Genomic DNA, 23,423 nt, shown 5'->3' on the forward strand with positions numbered 1-23,423 from the left:
TCCCAAATGTAAATACCTTAATTTTTCACAGCAACGCATGCTGTTGAAAATGCTAACGCTAACAAAGGGGTAGCGTTACGCCCACATTTCTAGGCAGTACCGGCTGTCAAAAGGTTAAAGTGCAGTAACAACTGTACGTACTGCATTTTAACCTTTTGACAGCCAGCCTGGTTATTGGTCTCTCTTCGCTGCATGTCCAAATGGAAACCTTTGAACCTACATGACGTCAGAGTGCCCATGACGCATGTGTGTGTGCTTATGTCCCTTTTGTCATGGCCTGATGAACACACCAGACCGGTGTTGAAACGCATAGCCACGTCATCTATGGATATTATTTATTTATTCAACTTGATAATAAATAACTTTGATCTTCGGCCTCGTTCACATCAGCGTTGGTTTCATGGGTTCCATTAGACCCTTCTGTCGGAGGAACCCATGAACAGAAAGACAAACTGAAACCATAGCTTCCATTTGCATTACCATTGATTTCAAGTGTAATGCTTCCATTGCAAATGGTTTCAGTTTGTCTCAGTTCCGTAGGGTATCTGTTTTTTTGCGGAAACAATAGCGAAGTTGATGGAAACTTTACGGAACAGAGACAAATGGAAACCATTTGCAACAGAATAATTACCATTGAAATCTATGATAACACAAGCGGAAGCTATCATTTCCATTTGTCTTTCTGTTAATGGGTTCCTCCGACGGAAAGGTCTAACGGAACCTATGTACGGAAACCGATGCAGATGTGGACGAGGCCTTAAACTCTCTGGATATCATCAGCGCTTTTCTGGATATCCCCAATTTTTTCCTGCTTCCTTGCTTAGAGTGTATCCTTCCTCCAATGGAGCATTCTGCAAAATTGGAACAATTACATTACTGTTTTCCATGAGGATCAGTATCTTCAGATAGACAAACAAGCCTTTAGTCACAGTGTTATTACAGAATCTATTAATGCAGTAATAACGTCTCACCTAAATTTAATTCAGGCTAAGATGGAGAATGGAATGGGTTGACCTCTGACAAAGTAGGGAAAGAGCCATTTGGCAAAGACAATCCTGCTTGAGAAGAACTGGTTTGGCTGATAGGGATACAACAACTAACAACTATAGCCTTTTTAGCAGGGTTGTCAAGCCAGTAAGTCGCAAGCAACCAGACTTCAACTGATTGCTGAATTGGCATTTCATTATAATTATATAATTTCATTATAATTTAGGGCACCGACTGTTACAGGCAAGTAGATGAGATTTTCCACAGAGAAATCAGGACATACTCATTCTGTTTTGGATGTTCATGGCAGATTTTACCCATGTTAATGTAGAAAGAAAGAAATCCGCAGCAAAATCTGCAACAAACCCGCTGGGTGTGTGGGTACCCTAACGTACACATTTCCCTATGTCTAGCACCAATATTCATCAGATTTTAGTAACAATATATCTAAATATCTAAGAGATCAGCAGTGAATAACTTGTGGAATATATTAATTCACTTATAAAAGAGGAGAATAGCTGCTGTGGTTTCATCTAAAATCCAAGTCAACTGACTTGTGGAGCTGGCCTTGCCATGTGTATTATTGGCCCTATTGTTTTTTTTTTGGCTCATCATGTAATTGTAAATGCTTGTATGTGTATATATGCTTGTCACTTTAATAACCTAAATGTATGTTTGTGAGTAAACGGCTCATTATGTAATTGGCTGTAGTATGTTTTTGTAGTTTTGTTTTGGCTCCAACTTGTCTATGTCTATAATTGTTTTATTGCCTGACTGTGTTCATGCAATAGTTTAGTCCACGAGAATTTTAGGACTATGTTTGTGTTAATAGACTTCAAGAGAGAAAAAAAACCTTAAATTAAATAATAAAATCCATGAAAAGCACTTCTCAAACTGTATTTATTTGTAAAATAATAACTGCCCCATGCAAAAGCCATACGATAAACATGCTTGGGGTCCCTTTGTGCCCATTCGTTCTTGGGACATACTTTATAAATTGAAATGGATACCGTCTTTTGTAGACTAATCCCTCTTTAATAAAAATATAATAATATCCCATCAATATATCAGTCTCCAAAAAACTACAAAATGTAAATGTCAACTCAGAAATGTAGATCTAGAAGGAAGTAAGCTGAAAGAAAAAGAATTCCTAGTGTTTAAGAAAAAAACTTGTCAGGCATGACAACCTCAGACTAAAAACCGATTGAACTATAAAGGAAAAGTTACACGGTAACAATAAAATGGATTATTTGCCATCTTCCAGCTGAGTATCGAACCACTAGAATGCAGAGCAAATATGACCCCATTATACCATACTGTAACGGTAGATTTGCATCAGTTTCTCTAGTGAAATGATGCGTGGAACATCTTTCTTCACAGCATACAGAAACAAAATAAAATCATGTGTAAAAAAAAAAAAAAAAAGATGAAATAATAATTTGAAAATTATAACGTTTTATATTATAAAAACTCTGTTGGGGCATTTATGTGATAAGTATGTATTTAAAATAAATGATGATGATGATGAAGATGTCCAGCAATTTTTTTTTTTTTTATACATTTTACATCACTTAAATGATAGCATGAACTAAAATTCTGTTCCCTTCATTCATGTTTAAGAGGTTGTCTCACGAAGACAACCTCTGTCCATAGGTCCTATTAGGACCTATGGGCATTAAAGGGGATCTCGCTGCAGGGGAAATGTCTGTCCAGACGTGGCTTTCCTCGGCGATAACAGCTAGTCGCCGGTGTTTAGAGAAGCCGGAACCACAGCGATTAGTCCACTTCCATTTGAAAAAATGTGGTCGTCTTCATGAGACAACCCCTTGAATTATGGGAATATCTAATAGAACGGTACTCTCCTAAACGGTTGAATACGAACTAAAGAAGTTGCCAAAGTTTAACCATAAACTGTCACAGAGAGCTACAGCATTATACTTGCCAGGTATTATTGTCTTGAATAGGGATCAAAGGGTGAACTGCTATTGATATACCTGTATCAGTTTTTCCTACCTGTATCAACTTGCTATTATTTTTTTTTGGATCCTCCAGATTCGATTTTCAGTTTAAAATGGTATTCGTTGCCTGAAAGCTGATCTACTTCTTGTCCTGGATGGATGAAAATCCCTATCACAAAGAAAAGAAACAAAAATTAGTCAGACGGCCCGATAAATAAGAATGTTACAGGAGTTAAAGCCGCACATAGTAAAAATTGCTCATAGCTATGATTTTGGATGTGGATTTACCAGAAGATAACACATGTGACATGGGGTAAGGTGAACATTTGAACCATAATTATCACTGCCTGATTGAACGATTAAAACAACCTTTATTGAGTTTATAAAAAAATGGGCTAATGTGCCAATGTATCGAATAGCAGGCAAAAGCAATATATTCCAGACTGATTAGAAGACCGGGGAGGGGGGAGCAGAAGCTCAACTTCCCATATAGTAGAACGATTCCTGCTCTAATCTAAAAAATAACTGGATCAAAAATTACCACTAGGTTAACGAACTGTCTAATAATAATTGTCCCTATGCATTTCCACACCCATTGTGATAAAGTGTGCGTCCTCAGGGGTCACAAGCGATTTGACGATTGAATTTCACCAGGTAGTACTACAGTACACTAAATAGCACAACCCGGCGTATAGATGTCACAGTACAGTTGTTAACAATAGATGCCGGACAGTACTGAAAAGTACTGTATCGTGTATCCCTGCATACGAACGACACGGATATCTGGCCGCTAGATACCAGTGTCATTCGGAGGACGCACCATTTGTACACACTAGGTATAGAAATGCGTAGGGACAATTATTATTAGACAGTTCGTTTACCTAGTGGCAATTTTTCATCTAGTTATTTTTTAGATTAGAGCAGGGATCGTTCTACTATATGGGAAGTTGAGCTTCTGCTCCCCCCTCCCCGATGCTCTAATCAGTCTGGAATATATTGCTTATATATAGAATCTTGAAATGAGAATGCCACTCGTGGTACTCTTCTTTTATGGGAGGTCTTTCTGAAATGCAGGAAGTAAGCGTTCGCCCGCCCTATAGTCAGACCCAGAAACTCCAGCAGTAGAAGGAAGTGCAACTTCAGTGTGGAGATCCAGGAACCGTACATAGCGTACTAAAGGTAACCTGGCTGTTGTGATGCTGGGAGCGGTAGTACGCCAACGAGCGCAGGCGTTACAAACATGAACAGGATCTCTTCACTCACTAAAATGGCACAGGCATCCCTCTTTGAATTAAAGGAAGATTTATATCTCTCTAATGTGTGAATAAACCACTGCCAATAGGAAGCAGAGTAAAGGACCTTCAAATTTTTTTTTCATAGGAACTTCAATCGTGCTGCATTATGATTGACTAATACATATGATAGGCAAAGGAACAACAGACTGTGCAGAAGGAGAAAAATGTTATGTACAGAGCTTGATACACAAGGGGGTGGGTCATGACCAGTAGAGAAGAAGTGGGAATAATATAATCGTGGATCTGGACAGAGAAGTATAGGCCACTGTTGAACATACAGTAAGAAAGGAAAGGCGTTATACATGTAAGGGAAATAGCGACGTGATGAGTTTATTACACTTTACCTTTATTGAAGAATAATTTTTTTTTAAAATGTGCATTTTTGTAAGCAAATAATGCTCTAACAAAATAGAAGCTCTGTTCTCAAATTATTGTGATGTAGAAATTTTCTACATTGGACCTTTTGTCCTCATGTGAAGTTTCTAAGCTCCATGAAAATGCTCCAATGCTGATGCACTGTTCGTGTCAGGGGTTCTTATTTCATGTTAAATTAATATCCCGAAGATGCAGAGGTTCAATTATTGTGATTATTTTAAAAACAAATAATTATTGGTGGATTGTCCATCCGTGTTTTTCCAGACCAAGCTAGTTGCATATATATAAAGGATACATGCCAATGACATACATCATTCAGATAACAGTGGCGATGTGAGTAAGGGCCCATTTACGCAAGACAATGATCAGGCGAAGAGAGTTCATACGAATGCTCGTTCCCGATCATTGCCGTGCGTAAACAGGAAGTGATCACCTGTCGAATGAGCAAACGAGCTGATTTCATGGTTTATGATGCTCTAAAAATCCTTGTTGGCAGCTTATGTCCCTATGTAAACAGAGAATTTTCTGCCGACGTTATTTAAACGGTATGGGGACCGAACAATTTTATTAACTATTGTTTATCGCCATACAGTTTACATTGGCCCCTGTAAAGGGACTTTAAACGCGTGCCAATCGACCTGTTGCCATTTCCCTTACCTCTATATCCCCTTCCCTTTTTTATGTTTGATCCTGTATATTTAGTGGTGAACACCATGATGTGATGATTCAATTACTACATCAGTGTATTTACTGTGATAGGTCACTATTACTAACATTGCCTACCAATGGAAAACAAAAATACTGCAACTAAAACCTGAGACGCTTAGGTAGGTCTTGTTGCCACTGCTTAATTGAGATGTTTCTTGCTTAGCCTGGAATAAATAATAGATACACTTCACAGCACAAATTACAGTGCCATCCATTGTGACATAACTGCTATATAGTTGCAGTATTAGGCTGGATTCACACGAGCATGTTCGGTCCGTAAAGGATGGAACGTATTTTCGGCCGCAATTCCCGGACCGAACACACTGCAGGGAGCCGGGCTCCTAGCATCATAGTTCTGTACGATGCTAGGAGTCCCTGCCTCGCTGCGGGACAACTGTCCTGTACTGTAATCATGTTTTCAGTACGGGACAGTAGTTCCATGGAGAGGCAGGGACTCCTAGCGTCGTACATAACTATGATGCTAGGAGCCCGGCTCCCTGCAGTGTGTTCGGTCCGGGACTTGAGGCCGAAATACGTTCCGTCCTTTACGGACCGAACATGCTAGTGTGAATCAAGCCTTAGCATTAGTATTAGTTAGTAGCAATCGTCTTCTTTTTAGACAACCAAGATGCCTGTTTCGATTAAAATTCATGAAAACTAACATTTCAATTGATGTTCCTCCAGTAATTTGAACCATTTACATATACCACAACGCAAATGGTACATTTTCTAATAGCTGAATATTTTTTTAAAAATACTACATGACCCCTGACATAAGATCAGCCACTCTATCAATAATTTTTTTTTAAAAGGCTTTATTTTTCCAAAACGTAAAGTAAATAAAACAATAGAAACAAGACAAATGACACGGCATCTGGTGGGCACTATAATGCAAGAATATTTTAAGAAGAGACGTAGCACATATAGAACATACCTCCCCAATGAATTAGGCATAGTGAAGTGTGCCCTTGCAATGCCTCACCAGAAAACAACATTTACACCACATTCATCCCATGCCCCATTCCCCCCCCCCCCCCCCCACAGTCCAAACAGAATTTTTTTCACCCCACCTTCAAACCGCAGATTCGGATGACTCCAACCATCTGGACCAGATCTTATCAAACTTATCAGGACAATTTCTGTTTAAATATAATTTACGACATGGGTACATATTTATTCACCATTTGCTTCCAGTGAGCCAAACTAGGGCCCTCCACGCCATAAATCACAATTTTTCTAGCGTAGTAATTCTGTACGACATCATTTATGATACCCAAAAGACATACCTGAGGGGCAAGGAGCCTCGGAAATTCAAAGTGGGTATGAAGAAATTCTACTACCTCCGACCAAAAGGGGGCAATCCTGGGGACACAGTGTATATATGTACCTACTTCCGACTGGCATCTAAAACAGCTATCCGAAGACAGCATCCAAATCCTCTAGAGTCTAACTGGTGTATAGTAAATCAGATGCAGAAACCAAGATTGTATCAGAAAATCTCTTGCACTAGTAACCGAAGCAAAAAATGACAGTTCTACCTCCCTCCACTCCTCCTCTTCCAGATCAGGTATATCCCCCTTCCACCGAGTAAAGGCTTTATCAAAAGGTCATTGCCCAAAGGACAGCAATAATGCGTATATTTGAGCAAGGATCTTTGAAAGGGCTGGGCCCCAGAAGATCCTCCAGTCTAGAGAACCCCAACTGAGGCAACACAGAACCAAATTCGGCAAACCAAGCATGACGTAACTGGAGATAGTGGAAAAAGACCTTCTGCGACAGCTCAAATCTATCTCTAAGTTCAGAAAAGGATAGAAAGCCAGAGTCTTCCGCAGACACATTGCCGCCCCTGGCAGAGATTCAGTTGTGAACTTTATCATAGCATGAGCTGCCTTCCATACTACAGCCACCATCTGAAGCGGGAGAGGTACACTATCCCGGGATTTGAATCTATAAAGTAAATTTGTAAGACTTTCATAAGATGTCATAATCCCCCCTGCAAGTGCAGTGGCTGCATTACTCAAATCGATATCTATCCACCACCGTACAATCACCAGTTGAGATGCCAGGTACTACAGATAAAGGTTAGGTGCCGCCATTCCCCCCATGTGTTTAGGAGCCTCTAGTAGACCCAAGACCAAACCTGGGGATTTTACCCTGCCAGTAAAAAGACCGTAAAACACTGACAAGCCTTTTAAAAAATTGTCTAGACAATACAATAGGACAGGCATGAAATAAATATAGAAATTTAGGGAGGTACACCATTTTAAGTAAATTAATCCTACCATATAGTGATAAGGGGAGATTGTTCCAAGTGTTTAGTTGTTTTTCATTAGCAACAACCAAAGGGTCAAGGTTAAGCTCACCATATCTTGATAAATCAAGAGCAATCTTAATCCCAAGGTAAGTAAATTGGGAAACTACTTGCAAGGCTACAGGTAGACTCTGTTTGGAGCAATATCCCGGAAACAAGGGGAATAAGACCGACTTAGACCAATTTACCGACAAACCTGAAAAGGCACCAAAGGTATCAATCAGTTTTAAAAGAGAAGCCAGAGAAGGACTATCATCCTCTAGATATATCAGTGTGTCATCTGCATACAGGGATACTTTTTCGACTATGTGGCCCCTAGATAGGCCTTTTATGGATGGAGATTGACGTATAGCCACTGCAAGGGGTTCTATTGCAAGGGCAAATAACAAAGGGGAGAGCGGGCATCCCTGCCGGGTACCACGACCAAAGAAAAAGGGGTCAGAAATATCCATATTCGTTCTCACTCTGGCACTCAGTCCCTCATATAAGAGACTAACCAGAGCCAAGAAACCAAAATTTTAACTGGAGAGAAGCGTCCAAAGATAACGCCATTCGACCGAGTCAAAGGCCTTATAAGTATCCAGAGAGAGAACGAAGCCAGGAGGTACTGCCCGCCTCGCCGTATTTAGACTGTGTAAAAGTCTGTGTATATTAATGTCCTTTCCCTTCCTGGACATAAAGCCAGTCTGATCTGGGTGAACTAAAGAAAAAACAACCTTCTTTAATCTAGTAGCTAAAATTTTGACCAATATCTTAGCATCTGAGTTAATAAGTAAAATCGGATGACAGGAGTCCGGGAGCGTAGGGTCCTTCCCTGGCTTCAACAACACCACAATAAGTGCCACTCTATCAATTTTTAACAATAACTACATTACACTGGAAGCCTCTTAATTCAAGCAAAGGCAACATCACTGAATATGTGGAGAACTTTGGTTTAAAGTTCATTGAAAGAAGAGACACGTCTTATTTGTACCTACACAATTCACGTAGCTTTTTGTTGCACTGTCTCTGAACTTACTTATCATGCACTAACAGAAACTGGACTGCGTGCGGATAATACTATTTATTTGTCACATTTTGTAAAGGCTTTTAAAGTTCTGTGACTGAAATCTCCTGTGACCAAACCAGCCTGTTGTTTGAAGGTGACAGCATGTTTTTCCTTGACACAATATATACAGCATCAAATTGAAAAGCAACTGGATTGTAACAATTCCCCCTGTGCAGCTGTCAAAGTGACAAACATATTAAATCTAAAACCTGTTTGCTGTACTTTAGATAATACAGATACATGCCTAACCTACTACACTTGACAAAATGACACTTTTAACCCCTAATAGGATCTTCAGTGTATGACCCCTCCGTTATCTCCCTTAAAGAGAACCTGACAAGTTTTTGTTGTTTTTTTAAACCACATTACCCGCCCCCCCCTTATTCCTGGCGTCCTCTCGATTCCAGTGCTGTAGCTTTTTCTATATATTTTTTTCCCCTCCCGTTTTCATGCTTGGTGCCTAATATGTTAATTGTGAGTAAAGATAAAGGAGGAGACCTCATTCTTTCTCAGTAGGTGTTGCCTCCTGCTTTGCTGTGACGCTGTCCAATCAGAGCAAACAGCTTTATAGCTATGCAGAAGACATGCTAATCACGTAAGATTTCAGCATTGCTATGAAACTGTTCGCTCTGATTGGACAGCTTCACAGCAAAGCAGGAGGCAACGCCTACTGTTGAATGATAAGGTCTCTGTACCTTTACTCACAACCAGCATATTAAGCTCCAAGCGGAGCAGGGGGGCATAGAAAGACAATGGGAGGGCCAAAAAAACAAAATCCAACATACAGCGCTGGAATTGAGCGAAAAAAAAGATACAAAAGGTTTAAATAGCCTTTAATGGGGATTGATACAAATCTAAAATAATCTCAGTAGTTTTAGCACATAAAGTACTAACATAGGTTCTTTTAAAATTCTGCTGATGAGACTTATAAATAAAAATGTCTATCAGTGTGATTGGTGCAGCTTTTAAAATTATTTTTACTTTTTGAGATACAGCTGCTTTGTATACTGTATAAAGAGCAGCTGTATCTAGCACTGAAACCGGCATTTGTCACATCAGCGGCATTTATGGGTTCAGTGTCAGCAGGTCTTGCATGTCTCTGACACGCAGGATTGAGCTGCTATCGATCACATCTAAGTTCATAACTTAGATGTGATCGATTACAGTTGGAGACACGCAGTACCCTCTTTCATTGAACCTGTCAGTCCCGTGGATTCAGGTGTTAGCGCACTATACAGCTGCTCTGCTTTATTTAAAAAAAAAAGTGTACATAGCCTTTAAGAGAACGTAGACTCTCTGCAGCCTTGAACGTGAGCATTACACCTAGACCACCTGTGGTTCTACTGAACAGAACTTACAGCACCTTAGGGATCTAGTAAGTTTAATGCACCCACAGGTGAGGGGGAGTCTGGGTGCTGTGGCTGTAATGTCGATGCTAAAAACGTGACCGCATTACAGTTGTCTGAAACCAGCCCTATATATGGAGCTCTATTCTCGGGGCTGAGAACAAAAATGTGACTGTAGATGTTTGGACCTCCTGTTCTGCTTTATTCAGTGACTTTAGATAAGCTCCAAAACGTATGGGAGCAATACAGTATATTTATTTACACTTTTTTGGTATACACATGCATACGTCAGATGTGTGTAAACATGATGTGAAGTCCTTCCCTAATATTTTATGTTCATTAGAATCTACTCCCAGTTTTGGCTAACACAAAAAAATCATCAAAAATTTCACCAAACTGTTCTGTGTGAACAAAGACTACAACACTGTTTCATGAGCTTGCAGAAAGTCCAGACTGAAATATTGGTAAAGGAGTTTCCATTGATTTTTAGATTTAGAATTCCTGTAGTCTGCTTAAAATTCTGTCAACTCTGCTGTTACTGAAACACTCCTGCTGCTAATATTGGTAAGGCTCTAACCACATCTAGGTCATGGCTTTATTTCAAACGGAAGTCTCAATGCTGTGACGGCACCCGATAGGTCTCATTGACTTATGTGGTGTGTCGGGGTTCTGTGAGAGTTCTGTCATTTTGACGGCAAGAATAGTGCCGAATGCTGTGCTATTCCTGCCGTCAAAAGTAATGGAACGGACGTCGGACCCCGAACTGCAGTGTGAATACAGCCTTAACTGCAACCACGTGAGGGAGACCTAACAGTTACAAGCATTACAGGTCAAGCACTTACACGACTCTCTTATCCACAGTCTAGTCAATATACCAACATAGTGCTGATCCATCCAGAACATGTATATTTTTATTTTGCTTGCACATTTGATAATTATTACAAGTTCTATGTTCTGTCTAATGAAAATGAATGAAAGAGTCAAAGAAAATATCCCTTACAAACATCTCCTAACCCCTCACATTCGGCAGGTAACCCACTCTTTTCACATCTGCTTTTCATCGGAACAAGATTAAAAAAAATGTCCTGAAGAATATCACTAACACATACACTCAAAAGAACCAGGGACCTGAAATAATAAAGCTAGAAACAATGACTCTCCCCACCCCCTCAGATAAAGTCAACTCAAATACTAAACTTGTTTTGAAATCGAACTTTCTTTATATGAAAATATAAATGTATTATGTGCAGTTTATTTCCGGGAGCAAAATGGAGAACAGTAGCATGTTAATTACAAACTGATAAAAAAAATGGATAGGTATATTAATATATATTAGCCAAGCTAAAAAAAAATAATAAAAAAAATATATATACAATACTCACTGAAGCTTCTACTATGTAATGTAAAATGTATTGACTTCATATTTTATTCCTGATTTAGTCTAAGGCTACGATCACATGTAGTGTAATTGCTGCAGATTTTTCATCCAAATTTGTGGCCGAAAAATTTGCAGCATAATACAGTAGCAGCAAAGTGGAAAATGTCCGTGCAGAAAATGGCCTGCAGTGCAAATTTTCTTTCTTTTTTTTTTTTTTTTTAAGATGACCAGTCACCTCTCCTGACATTTACATTTTGTTGGTAAATACTAATCATTTCCATGAAACTTCTGGAACATATTTTCTTAGAACTGTGCATTCTGTTATTCCTCCTAGAAATGTATTTATTAACTGACAACTGGATTTTACTATTCTCCTTGTCAAAGAGGTGTGTCCCTACACAGTCACACTGTCAGCACTGACTGGACATTGTCAGTCTGTTTAGGAACACACCCCCAACAGGTAACATCCAGTTGTCAATTTAATCATAGATTTCTAGGAGGAATAACTGGAATGGCACAACAAAGAGATCTAAGAAAAGATGCTCTAGAATTGTTATTTCATCAGCTCAATGGGGAAGTAAAATTCGACAACATATTGCAAATGTTGCGATTTTTGCTGTAGAAAAAAATCGCAAGTAAGAAAAATAAATCTGGGGATGTTTTGTGGATTTTCAACACGGATTTTGCCCCTTGCAATGTTACGGATGAGATAGGTGTCAAATCCGTAACAATATCTGCAACGTGTAAGCTCAGCCTAAAATAATAATGAAAATAATAAAAATAATACACTTACCTCCCTTGGCATTCCCATAACGATGCCTCACTCCTCCCCTGTCTCAGAGCTTCCGGCCTTCTGGGATAACCTTTCATCCCATGTGACCACTGCAGCCAACCCGAGGATGAAACATTCACATGGAAGAAATTATGATCCCAACGGCACTGGGAGGGGCAACACATCACTATGGGAGACAAGGGGAGGTGAGTATGGACTTTTTTTTTATCCCTCTCATCGGTGTCCGCAGCAGCAAACGCGGCTAAAAATCTAAAATCTACTGAAACATGATTTGATGCAGACTTTGACGGAATTTGCCGTTTTCTGTGAAAATCCGACCTGTGAGAACATAGCCTGATGATACACAACTGCTTTAAATTGCATGACACTTCCTATGGGGGAGGTGGGTTTGAAAGATTGCATGCAACACTCTATTATCCAAAATGTGTGAAGCTTCTGTGATTATTGTGAGGTTGTATGCAATTTTTTCCTCGTAGGGAACAACATGGGGACTGATTTCCAAATGTATATGTCTGGGTCTGTGAGCTAAACATAAGCACCACAAATCTCTTTTCTGACCTGCAGACATTTGTCACAGACAGAGCTAATATCCATGCATATCTCAGAAGCCGGATACCAAGAAATGTCAGACGGAGTTGATGTGATTTTTTTTTTAGAACACATTATTTGTCACATAATACCAAGGGTGCAACAGCAATCTCTGAGCATGAATCTTTCACACCGCATACTTGCTTGCAATATGTAGTATGTATAATTGCAGGGAAGGGATAAGGAAAAGTAGTGTTATATAATAGAATGTGAAAAATATACAAATACTTTATTAATAAATAATTTTAAAAAGAACAATGTTAGATGATGAATGTTAAGTGCCAATGTCCCCTCACTTGGCACTGAAGACAAACATATGTTTTAGATGGTCATACTCCGTATGAAAATTAATTGGTAGCCTGAACATGCATAGGGCAAATTATCAATGTATTGGATATATGGGCATGACCTAACCCGCCAAACAGAACTAACCTACTACTAACCACAGGATGTGGAACTGCTTTGTACTGCTCAATCCTCTCCAAGTGACTGCCACCACCCGGGGAAGAAGGAGCCTGAGGGAGATTGTATAGCGAGTGGTAATAGGCACGGAAGGTCTCCGAGATATCCTGTGGAAGCTGCAGGCGCCTATTATGTGAGCTGAGAACGTGCGGGACATAGGTGCGTGAACATGTTTTCCTAAGTGCCCGCGCCAAAGTACTACCCGGTTTATTACTAAATTCGTAAAAGTGCCGCCTGCACTTAACTAAGGCGGCCCGCGCCTTAGAAAGACAGAGCGAACGTACCTGCTCTCTCAACTGCCCCAACTGCGCCCCCACAACCCGGTCCTGAGACACCTTATGGGACTGTTCCAACCGGTGTATCCAGGTCAATAACTCCCGAAGATGTGCCGCCCGCTCCGTCTTAATTTTAGAACCAATACGTATAAAGGAACCACGCACTACACATTTAAATGTTCATTTGTTTGCTAAATGCTTTAAACAACTAAATAGTCTTCATTAAACATTTCAACCATTTTGTTGCTGTGGAGTCTCTGCAGCTTCTAAATAAAGTGGATCCTACAGCACACTTAATGAACGAATGAAGACTGCAGCATGAAACTTATTACAACTTCAGGTAACCACAAACATGAGTAAACATATTTTTTTTTCCATCTTAAAAGGTGTTCATTGCCTTTAAATTGGTTGTCTCATAACGACTATCCCGGTCCTTATGCCCTATTAGCGGACGCTTTTTAGGAGTGGCACCTGCTCTAGCGACCTCGAGGCATTCATGTAATACATAGACGGACATTAATCTAAAAAGCCGCTATGTAACATTTCCCCTGGCAAAATCGGCTATGTGCCAGGGTTGCCGGGAGCCAGACCCGTGCTAATCACTTCCAATATTAAAAAGGTCATCCCTGAAGATAAATATAAAGTTAGAACCTTACTTCTGTGATAAACTATGTGTAACTTCCACAGGCGCGGACAGTCGTTCTTACCTGCCCCCCGTTGGCTGCGGCCTCTTCCTCCTGAGAGACACCGGCACTCACTTCCGCATCGCTGCACTGGTTCCCGTATGGTGCTCGCGCCCGGCCTTAAAATCTGTAATTTGCCCGTGATCACCCTGGACTATAAAAAGGGCCCTGCCCTTTCACACATTGCCTGAGCGTTGTTGTGTTTACCCATGTTAGTCTCAGCAAATGGTCCCTTGGTGTTATCCTGTTCCTGTGCCCGGCTACCTGTATTATATGCTGATATACACCACACCTGGTGTCTGCAAGTTCATCTGTGCCGAGCCTCCATTACTGGCTGGACTATTAAAGGTACTCTTGTACTAAGACTGTTGTTTGGCCAGCTGCTACTGCGCTACGGAGGTGCGGCCTAGTGGGTCCACATGCCCACGGATCGTCACAGTATGCTCAGGCCATGGACCCCGCTGGTCAACCCAAGACCATAACAACGTCTCACAAGCCATGCAAGCAGACCTGCGAGACCTTCAGTCACGACAAGACCAACTCCTCCTGGCAGTGAACTCACGATTGCACAGCGATTGGATGCGCAAGCTGCAGCCATCAAGGCACCTGTTGCTCCGGCTGTTCCTCCTACTACACCTCCTATCAGTACCGGGGCCGACTCCCGATTCTCGCTGCCACTACCGCCTCGCTACGACGGAGACGCAAGTACCTGCATGGGATTTCTGAACCAGTGCCAGATCCACTTCAGTCTACATGCCAGAGCATTTCCGTCCGATTGTGCAAGGTTTCCTTTCATTATCGCTCTCCTTACTAGCAAGGCCCTAGCATGGGCGAATCCTATTTAGGAACGACAGGGATCAAAGTCCCGTGACTTCCAGTGTTTCCTACAGACTTTTCGCACAGTATTTGAGGAACCTGGGCGAGTCTCATCAGCAGCTGCAACTCTGCTGACCCTTTGCCGTGGGCGAGTGCGCCATTCAGTTTTGCACCCTGGCGGCAGAGCTGTCCTGGAACGAGGCCTTTGTGGCTACATTCTGGCAGGGACGGTCTTCCGAGATTAATGACGAACTTGCCGCTCGTGATCTGCCACCTACCCTGGATGACCTCATTCTTCTTGCCACCCGGATTGACATGAGGATCCGGGAGCGATCCCGAGAGGTTCGTCGGGAGAGAAGATACCCCAGGCTGGCTCCTACTTTCCAGCAATCCCTGTTGCCCTCACCAGTTGAGCCTATACAGGTGGACCGGCTCAAAATGTCAGCCCAGGAGAAACAACGCAGACGCACTTCGGGACTTTGTCTGTATTGCGGCCTCGGAGGCCATGTTGTGCTTTTGTGCCCTCAGAAGCCAAAAAACTCCAATGCCTAGGATTGGTTAGAGAGACAAACCCTAGGCGGTACGGCGCTGAATAAAAAATTATCTTCAAAACCGTCCAACCCCGTGATCATAGTGTCCGGCGAAAAGACGCACCGGGTCTCTGCCTATCTTGACTCTGGGTCTGCAGCAAACTTCATCCAAAAAGACCTAGTGGATCTTCTCCGGTTGCCCACAGTCCCTCTGGAGACGTCTATTGGATGTTGCCTTGGTGAATGGACTGCCTCTTCCCGACCCGATAGGATCTAAAACCAAGCCACTGAAGCTTCAAGTTGGAGCACTTCATTCTGAAATAATTTAGTTTCTTGTTTTGCCTAAAGCCGTCAATCCTGACCTACTGGGCCTGCCTTGGCTGCAACTACATGCCCCAGTCCTGGAATTTCCGGAGAGGTTCTCCAAATGTCGCAACTGCTGTCTGATACAGATCCATCCTGTCCAGCCTCCTCTGCCTCAGTCATTGGCAGAATTGCCCCCCTCATTTCTCTCAGTTTGCGGATGTCTTCAGCAAAGAGGCTGAGATGCTTCCCTCACGCCGGTCTTATGACTGTCCATTGAACTGGTTCCAAATGTGTCCCCTCCCCGTGGATGGGTATACCCTCACCCTTTGCCAGAGACTCAGTCTAAGTCGGCCTATATCAAGAAGAATCTGGAGATGGGTTTCATACAAAAATCCTCCTCCCCGGCCGGGGCTGGGTCCTTTTTTGTCAAGAAAAAACACTGATCTCTTCGACCTTGCATTGACTACCATGGTCTCAATCAAATCACAGTCAAGAGCAAATATCCGTTGCCACTAATTTCCAAACTATCTGACCGCATATGAGACAAGATTTTTCTAAACTAGACTTGCGTGGGGCTTACAATTTGATCCGGATCCGCCGGGGTGACGAATGGAAGACTGCATTCAACACTCGAGACAGGCACTTTGAATACCTGGTAATGCCCTTCGGTCTGTGTAACGCTCCCGCGGTCTTCCAAGAATTTTTCAATGATATCTCCTCTATGTCTGTGTTGTGGTCTATCTCAATGACAATTCAATTTTTTTCTCCAGATCTGACGACTCATCGGAGGCATGTCCGTCAAGTTCTGCTGCAATTGAGGGAGAATCGTCTGTATGCCAAGCTGGAAAAGTGCATTTTTGAGAAGAGCTCTCTACCCTTCCTGGGCTACATCATCTCGGATCAAGGCCTCAAGATTGATCCTGAGAAGGTAAAGTCCGTCCTGAAATGGCCACGTCCTCAAGGCCTGGAGGTCCATACAGCGTTTTTTGGGATTCGCCAACTTCTACTGGCAGTTTATCCCAAACTTCTCTTCACTGACGGCTCCCATCTCTACCCTCACCAAAAAATGTATAAAACGTAAAGGAGTGGACTCCAGAGGCAGAATCTGCATTCAATAGCCTTAAGAGTGCCTTCACTTCAGCCTCAACCCTCCATCATACTGACGTATCTCGACAGTTTTCGTTGGAGGTGGACGCCCCCTCTGTTGGTGCAGGTGCACTTCTGTACCAGAAAGGTTCCAAAGGGAAGGCAGTGGTATGTGGCTATTATTCTACACTTTTTTCTCCCACAGAGCGTAATTACTCTATTGGGGATCGGGAGTTACTGGCCATCAAATTGGCTCTGGAGCAGTGGATACATCTACTAGGGGCGCAGCTCACCGCATCCTGATATATACCTACCACAAGAACCTCACCTATCGCCAGTCGGCCCAACGGCTGAACCCCCGACAAGGCAGGTGGTCGCTATTCTTCACCCGGGTTTAATTTGTGCTCCACTACTGTCCTGCTGCCAAAAATGTGAGGGCCAATGCCCTGTCCAGGTAGTTTGAAACAGAGGACACCGTGGAGTCTCCCTAAAGTATCATTGACCCGTCCTGTATTATTTCTGTTTATCCTCTGCAAGTTAGAAACATCCCTGACTTTTGTGCGGTTGGCGGACAGGAGGAGAATCTTTAACTGGGGGCACAGCTCCAAACTGGCTGGGCACGTTGGTGCTCGTAAAACCCGAGATCTGATTGCCCGTCATTTCTTGTGGCCCACGCTGCCCAAAGATATTGTGGACTTTGTCTCGTCCTGCACTGTGTGTGCTTCCAACAAACTTCCTCACTCCAAGCCTGCCGGTCTGCTCCAACCTCTGCCTGTGCCTAATGCTCCCTGGCAGCATATAGCAATGGACTTTGTCACAGACCTTCCTTCCTCTGCAGGAGGATTAACCAAAACATGGAGAATTATCTTCGCCACTTCATCTCCACACTGACTGGGTACATCTTCTTCCATGGTCTGAGTTCTCATACAACAACCACACAAGTGAGTCCACTACTTCCACACCATTCTACATTGTGTACGGCCAACATCCACGAATCACTCTTCCTATTCCGGCTACATCTTAGGTACCCGCAGCGGACTCTGCATTTGGAGACTTTCTAAAGGTCTGGCAGCAAACCCGTTCCTCTATTCTGGATATTGTCGGATACTAGGAGAAGAGAGCCGCCTCAATATCTGCCGGGTACCAAAATGCGTCTGTCCTCTAGGAATATCCGTCTAAAAAGGCCTTCCTACAAGTTTTCTCCCAGGTTCCTCTGACCCTTTGAGATACTACAACAAATATACCCTGTCTCCTATAAGCTTCGGCTGCCTCCTACCCTCAGAATCCCCAACTCTTTTCACGTGTCCCTCCTGAAGCCTGTGGTCCTGAACCGCTATAGTAAGACTCGTGGTCCCGCAGTGGCTCCCAGCGCTTCATCTGACGTATTTGAGTTGAAGGAGATCCTGGACTGCAAGAGGGTAGGAGGAAGGACTTTTTATTTGGTGGACTGGAGGGGGTTTCATCTAGAGGAGAGGTCCTGGGAGCCAGAGGAGATCCTCAATGCTCCTACCCTCATTAAGAAGTTCCTCTCTCGCTCTGGTCCCAAAAAGAGGGGGCGTAAGATGGGGGATACTGTAACGTCCACAGCCGCGGACCGTCGTTCTTACCTGTCCCCGATAGCCGTGGCCCTGGACGAGTGAGTGTGGGGCGGCATCTTCCCCCTGAGAGACGCCGGCACTCACTTCCGCATTGCTGAGCTGGTTCTCGTAGGGTGCTCGCACCCGGCCTGAAAGGGCCAGTGCACACACGAGTAAAATATGTAATTAGCCTATAATCACCCTTGATTATAAAAAGGGCCCTGCACTTTCACACATTGCCTGAGCGTTGTTGTGTTTAGCCATGTTAGTCTCAGCAAATGGTCCCTTAGTGTTATCCTGTTCCCGTGCCCTGCTACCTGTATCCCATGCTATATTTGTTCCTGTGCCTTAGACTGTTGGAGTCGTGTTGTGCCACCTGTCATGCCTACTGATCTACACCACATCTGGTGTCTGAAAGTTTATCTGTGCCGAGCCTCCATTACGGTCTGGACTATTAAAGGTACTCTTGTACTAGGACTGTTGTTTGGCCAGCTGCTACTCCGTCACGGCAGTGCAGCCTAGTGGGTCGTGACACTATGTGCTACTTTCTTCCAAATGTTACTTGTATAATTTAGGAGCGTGATAAAGTATGAAATAAACTCCTTCTGTATCCTCACATCCGGATTTTTTTTTTTCTTTATGCACAATCCACAGATATGCAGTCATTTAGACCACTAGAAATAGTCATAAAAAAAATTATTATTGTATTTGTATTTACTTTTGACAGACTTGGTCAAAAAAGTTTTGTGCAGGTACTGGGGTATTCAAAGACAGGACCTCAAATTTGGCAGACTGTTTAGGGATTAAACAGTATTTGCATATTGCAAAGGCATATCAATTAACAAAATTGACTGATGCGGGCAGACATGGCTCCTAAGAAACTGGATCTACACACACAGTTACATACAGTACTGTCAGAAAAAGGACATTTACATGTTTAAAAAGCTTATGTAAATAGCCTTTTATTTTATAATTTTTTTTATAAACTAAAACAATGTATTTGTGTTTAATGAAACTTGGATTTTAATTTAAAAATAAGTAACTTTTTGAGATGTAGCTTCTATGTATCCTGGATATATAGCACTTGTATCTTCAGCTGAAAGCCGAAACAGTCAGGTCAGCGGGACGGACGGCTTCGGTGACGGCGGGTCCTGCGTGTCTCTGACATGCAGGATCGATCACATCTAAGTTCATAGATGTGATCTTTTAAAATTGCACACGGGGCGCTTTGAGTTGAATGAGAATTATAAGGACAATGTATTGTTTAAATGAGGTGTTGATGTTTGTTGATCATAGAAAGCAAGATTTTATCTTGCTACAATGTTACATCAGTGTTCATTGCATATGGTATATTTTGCAATGAGATGTCATATTTATTAAAAGTTGCAGAACCCTTTTTAAGTGTAGCAGCCTGTAGTATCACATTGCCAATGTAATATGAATTACTTAGACATGCACTGAAATTAGCTAATCTTTAATAAGTGTAAGTATTGCCCTGTCAGGGCCTGACCCCGAGTGACCGCAGAGTAATTTATTCATACTGAAATACAACATCTGGTTTTCATATGATAATCAGGTTTAGCATTTAGCGCTTTGTATAAAACACCAGGTGTAACACTTTCCAGGTCTAGAAACTTGCTTAAGTAATTGTATGATTAGATTATAAACATATCAGGACACAATTCAATAGTTTTTTGTCTTCCTTAAACTTTTTCTGGCAAGTGAAGACCTCTTCATCCCTTTGCCCTGCATTTGACACCACTGTGGTACCCAATACAAGAAACAGCTAAACCCCCCCTTGAAACTTTATTCACACTGGCTGAAAAAAAAAACAAAGCCAGTGAAATTCTCTGTAACCATTCTTTAATCTAGCTGCAATGCCACAAATGATTTCCACATGTGCTCCCCGAAAACAGTCAATCACAGCTATATATACTGACATGATACAATCCAAACAATCTGAGACTGGATGCTTTGTCTTTCTTATAATATGGCTTTAAATGTCAGTCTTGTTGAATTTGTAGAGGTGTTGAGACAATCATGCAGGATTTAGTAAAACAGGCATCTTTAATGATAAACCACAGCATTTATTTCTAATACTGTATGCAATATATTACAAAAAAAGTCTACAGGCGATGACATATTGTAAAAGCTTGTCTAATATTGTGTCCCCTGGTGGTCTAGGGTAAAATAAGGGTTTAATACCTGGTGGTCTGGTGGTTTACTCATCTCCCCAAGCTCCAGCGATGTTCCTGCGGTGTCCTGACTAGGCGTCCTGTCTGAGAGGAAACTGAACATGATGTACATGTACAGATTAGTGCAGCTATGAACAGCCACACCGTTCTCTCAATGATCGGGCAGAGCGCTTCATGTTTGTTCTGCCCAATCATGAAAGATTGCTTTCCCTTTTCAAAAAGTGTCTCATAGTCCAAAAAATGTTTGTTTTTGAAAAATAATTTTATTTGCAATACACAGACTTAGACAATGTGACGTTTCAGTCAAAATAACAAGACCTTTTCAAATAGTCGGTTGCATTTAGTTTGAACAACAGGAGATGCTGTGCTGCGACGTCCGCTTATTTCCTTGCTAGCGGCGGACGTCGCAGCACAGTGCAGCTCCTGTTGTTCATGCTAAACGCAATCCGACTGTTTGAAAAAGTTCTTGTTATTTTGACTGAAACGTCACATTGTTTAAGTCTGTGGATTGAAAATAAAATGATTTTTCAAAAACAAAGAATTTTTGGAGTGCCAGGTTTTCTTCCAAAATACTATTGAGTTGAAGCCTACCTGAGCACTCTTCTATACGGAGTGCCGTGGTTTCTTCAATATATATATATATATATATATATATATATATATATATATACACACACACACACACTAGTCCTTCTCAATGAATTAGAACAGGGGTCTCAAACTCGGCCGGGTAAGTGGGCCACATATAGAAAAAATGGGAAGTTGACGGACCGCATTACTTTCAAATTTGATACAATACAAAATTATTGTTAATCAATTCGTTATTTGAACTAATATAAAACTATATTACTATAATAATACTACATTACTATAATAATACCGCTAGGTTTAAAATGTTTGTGGATGCTGCCACAGAGTCCCTTGTAAATGCTGCCACAGTGCCCTCTGTAGATAATGCAACACACCCCTAGATAATGCCACAGTGCCCTCTGTAGATAATGCCACAGTGCCCACTGTAGATAATGCAATACACCCCTAGATAATGCCACAGTGTCCGCTGTACATACTGCCACGGTGCCCTCTGTAGATGCTGCCTCAGTGCCCTCTGTAGATGCTGCCACAGTGCCCTCTGTAGATGTTGCCACAGTGCCCTCTGTAGATGCTGGCACAGTGCCCTCTGTAGATGCTGGCACAGTGCCCTCTGTAGATGCTGCCACAGTGCCCTCTGTAGATGCTGCCAGTGCCCTCTGTAGATGCTGCCACAGTGCCCTCCGCAGATGCTGCCACAGTGCCCTTCGCAGATGCTGCCACAGTGCCCTCCGCAGATGCTGCCACAGTGTTGTCAGGGGATTGCCCAGAGCTGGAGTTCCGGAGCAGAGCCGCTTCTAGCACTCTGCCTGGGATTCCAGCTCTGCTCCTGACATCACTGTCCATATATAGACAGAGATGTCAGGGGCAACCCCAGAGCTGGAGTCCCGGGCAGAGCACTAGTAGGCTCTTCCTGGGACTCCAGCTGTGCTCCTGACATCACTGGGACTCCTGCTCTGGGGAAGCCCCTGACATCGTTGTCGATGTATGGACAGCGATGACAAGAGGCTTCCCCAGAGTCGCAGAGCAGAGCCTACACTAGCGCTCTGCCCGGGACTCCGGCTCTAGGGAAGACCCAGACATAGTGTGTCCAAACATGGACACCAATGTCAGGGAATTCCAGAGTCCCGGAGCAGAGCCGATACTAGGTTCTCTTTAAAGGGGTTTTTGCCATAATCATTATTTATCATCTATCCACAGGATAGGTGATAAATATCTGATCAGTGGCGGTCTGACCACTGGGACCTTTAATGATCACGAGAATGGGCTTACTTTGCTGTTCCTGGGAGCGCCATAGGAATGGAGCAGTAATGCGCATGCTCGACCACTTCTCCATTCATTTCTATGGGGCTGCCGTGCGCTATCTACATCAAAATAAAGAAAGCATTTACACTAACTGGACTGACCAGCCACTACTTGAGGAAGCGGCTGAGCTTACTGCCCCCTCTAGTGGTTGCTGTAGGCAGTTAGAATGCTATATTATTAATCTATTATCTATAAAATCCAAATCTTTTATACATTTCCTACAGTTTCCCCGAGACAACTGAAAGAATTTTGAAAACAAGACAGAACCTTAATTCACTGCTCGACATTTTGTAGCACAACAATTTTGTGGAGCAGGATGGCAAGGTATAATGTCAGTTCCATTTTTTTATTGCACATATCATGCATGACCAAATCACCAATAAATAAAATGCTGATATTAAAGTTAAAACACGTTTCAAAAGGTTTCTGGTCAAATAACAATTTGTATGTTTATGCTTGATAAAAAACGAAAAAGAGAGAGACGGCGCTCCTCTAAGGTGGCAACGTACAGATATGGTGGGTAAAAAAGTCGGGGGGGGGGGGGGGGGGTGATGTGGTAGGACTCACCTGATTAAGTTGTGCATGCTCCTTACACCGAGCGCTCTAGTGTGAGTAGTTCACTGATTCCACGGAGTCATTGGTATGAATTAAAAAGGTTTATTGGAGAACAAACTGCAAAAGTAATAAAAGGATTTACTGCAACGCGTTTCAACCTCGCACCGAGGTCTTCGTCAGGCATCTGGCGAAGACCTCGGTGCGAGGTTGAAATGAGTTGCAGCAAATCCTTTTATTACTTTTACCATTTGTTCTCCA

The 23,423-nt window shown here is 42.4% G+C and overlaps 1 protein-coding gene across 4 annotated transcripts in view; it reads right to left on the reverse strand.

The window, feature by feature from the left end:
• RARB (retinoic acid receptor beta) overlaps window positions 1–23,423 on the reverse strand; it is a 646,418-nt gene that overhangs the window by 447,662 nt on the left and 175,333 nt on the right. For all 4 annotated transcript variants that reach the window (XM_075827191.1, XM_075827194.1, XM_075827189.1 and 1 more), the window contains one exon: window positions 3,001–3,114. The gene's annotated coding sequence lies outside the window, so the exon portion shown is untranslated. The remainder of the gene's footprint in view (window positions 1–3,000; window positions 3,115–23,423) is intronic.

Source organism: Rhinoderma darwinii, chromosome 5 (genome assembly GCF_050947455.1).
Source record: "Rhinoderma darwinii isolate aRhiDar2 chromosome 5, aRhiDar2.hap1, whole genome shotgun sequence".
NCBI lineage: Eukaryota > Metazoa > Chordata > Amphibia > Anura > Rhinodermatidae > Rhinoderma > Rhinoderma darwinii.